Here is a 2,536-nt window from a genome sequence, read left to right on the forward strand (position 1 = left end):
TTGGTGGCAGAGGCTTCCAGAGTGGCGGCAGCTTTCAGGAGACTCCAGTCATTGTTTCCGCTGATCCTTGGTCACAGCCCCCATCCTCCCCACCCTGTGGGTTGTTGTCTGGGAGAATCAAAACACTCAAGTTAAATCAAGCTGGGTAATATGGCAGAAGGTGGACTCAATCCCTGTGAATGTGTTTGCTCTCATGAACATGCAATGAGAAGGCTGATCAATCTGTTGAGGCAGTTCCAGTCATATTGCACAGACACAGAATGTCTTCAGGAATGGTTGTTTTGAGTTAGACCTGACTTGGAAGCACATAACAACAATAATGGCCAATGGCATTTAACAACAACACAGTATTTGAAATTAAGAAAATCTGTTGCATTGGTGCGGCTACGTTGGAGAACCCAACGTGTAGCATCATTGCTCATATGTGCCCTAAAATCAGAGCAACAGATGTTGATGTTAATGAATCAAGAATCAATTCATGGGACTCTCCTATACTTCCTATTTATGAGCCAGGACTAAAAGAAGTGGTGGAATCCTGCCAAGGGAAAAAAAATCTCTTTTTTGCTACGGATATTGATGATGCCATGAAGAAGCTGATCTTGTATTTATTTCTGTGAACACTCCAACTAAAACCTATGGGATGGGGAAAGGGCGGACTACAGATCTGAAGTACACTGCAGCTTGTGCCAAATGCGTTGTGCAAAACTCACGTGGATACAAAATTGTGACTGAGAAAAGCACAGTTTCAGTGTGGACAGCAGAGAGTATTCATCGTATATTTGACGCGAACACAAAACCCAACTTGAACTTACAGGTGCTGTCCAACCCTGAATTCTTGGCAGAGGGGATGGCCACCAAGGACCTAAAGAACCTGGACAGAGTACTGATTGGAGGGGATGAAACTCCCGAGGGCCAGAGTGCTGTGCAGACACTGTGTGCTGTGTATGAACACTGGGTTCCCAGAGTAAAGATCCTCACCACTAATACTTGGTCTTCAGAGCTTTCCAAACTGACAGCAAATGCTTTTCTTGCCCAGAGAATCAGCAGCATTAACTCTGTAAGTGCCCTTTGTGAAGCAATAAGAGCTGATGTAGAAGAAGTAGCCACATCCATTGGAATGGACCAGAGAATTGAAAATAAGTTTCTGAAAGCCAGTGTTGGTTTTGATGGGAACTGCTTTCAAAAAGATGTTCTGTATTTGGTTTATCTCTGTGAGGCTCTGAATTTGTCAGAAGTAGCTCGTTATTGACAGCAAGTCATAGACATGAATTACTACCAGAGAAGGAGGTTTGCTTTGTGGATTATAGGTAATCTGTTTAATACTGTGACTGATAAGAAGATAGCTATTTGAGGGTTTGCATTCAAAAAGGACACTGGTGATACAAGAGAATCCTCTGGCATATATATCAGCAGATATCTGATGGATGAAGGTGCACACCTCCATATATGTATGACCCAAAAATACCAAGCAGACAAATCGTTGTGGATCTTTCTCATCCAGGAGTTTCAAAGGATGACCAAGTGACCCAACTCGTGACCATTTCCAAGGATCCATATGAAGCATGTGATGGTGCCCATGTGGTTCTTATTTGTACTAAATGGGACATGTTTAAGGAATTGGATTATGAATGTATTCATAAGAAAATGCTAAAGCCAGCCTTTATCTTCGATGGACGACATGTCCTGGATGGGCTCCACAATGAGCTACACAAACCATTGGCTTCCAGATTGAAACAACTGGCAAAAAGGTGTCTTCAAAAAGAATTCCATATGCCCCTTCTGGTGAAATTCCAAAGTTTAGTCTTGAGGACCAACCTAACAAGAAACCCAGAGTATAGGCATTGCCATTTTTCATTGTGTTTTTTTGGTAGTTCAGGATGGCAGATAACTAGCTATCTGAAGTTAAATCATAAATGAACCAAGTGTTTTTAAGGAAATAAAACTATTTTTTTTAATAATCTATTTATAATAGGTGGTGCTGTGAGTTAATGCACCAGACTGCAAAGCCGTTTGAACTTCAAGGTTGGCGATTCAAGCTCACCAGTCGCTCCTTGGAAACCCTATACAGGGTAGCTGTGGGTCCAAACAGAAGGCACTTAACTTAACAAACAAAATATAGATATTAGCATATCTGGTCATTATGAATCTAGAATCTTTTACATATTTTTATAATACTGTTACCTCAGTTATTGAATGAATGGAAAATAATAATGTTGGTTTTAATGGTGTCAATTTTTTACAATGAAAAAGTAAACTTTAAACATTTCGTCATTACATAATGTCCACAGGCAGCACTTTAATATCACATTGTCAAGAGAAAGGTACTCTTCAGTGTTTCTGATCACTGGTTTGGTTACTTGTCATTAATAATGTATTGTGAACCCATGAAATTGCTATGCTAACTACCAGGCTAACCCTGTTAACCTTTCAGGTTACTGGTTTACTGGGGTAAGGTACGTTCCACCTTACTTTTATCTCTCTGAACTGAGAAGTGGTGTGAATAGGATAGGGTCTCTTGTGCTTTATTTTTGTGTGT

At 40.5% G+C, this 2,536-nt stretch overlaps 1 pseudogene; it reads left to right on the forward strand.

Annotated features, from left to right (window-relative positions):
* Positions 1 to 353: 353 nt before the first annotated feature.
* LOC102813272 lies at positions 354 to 1,838 on the forward strand (annotated as a pseudogene).
* Positions 1,839 to 2,536: the final 698 nt, after the last annotated feature.

Source organism: Chrysochloris asiatica, unplaced genomic scaffold, assembly GCF_000296735.1.
Source record: "Chrysochloris asiatica unplaced genomic scaffold, ChrAsi1.0 scaffold00049, whole genome shotgun sequence".
NCBI classification, from domain to species: domain Eukaryota; kingdom Metazoa; phylum Chordata; class Mammalia; order Afrosoricida; family Chrysochloridae; genus Chrysochloris; species Chrysochloris asiatica.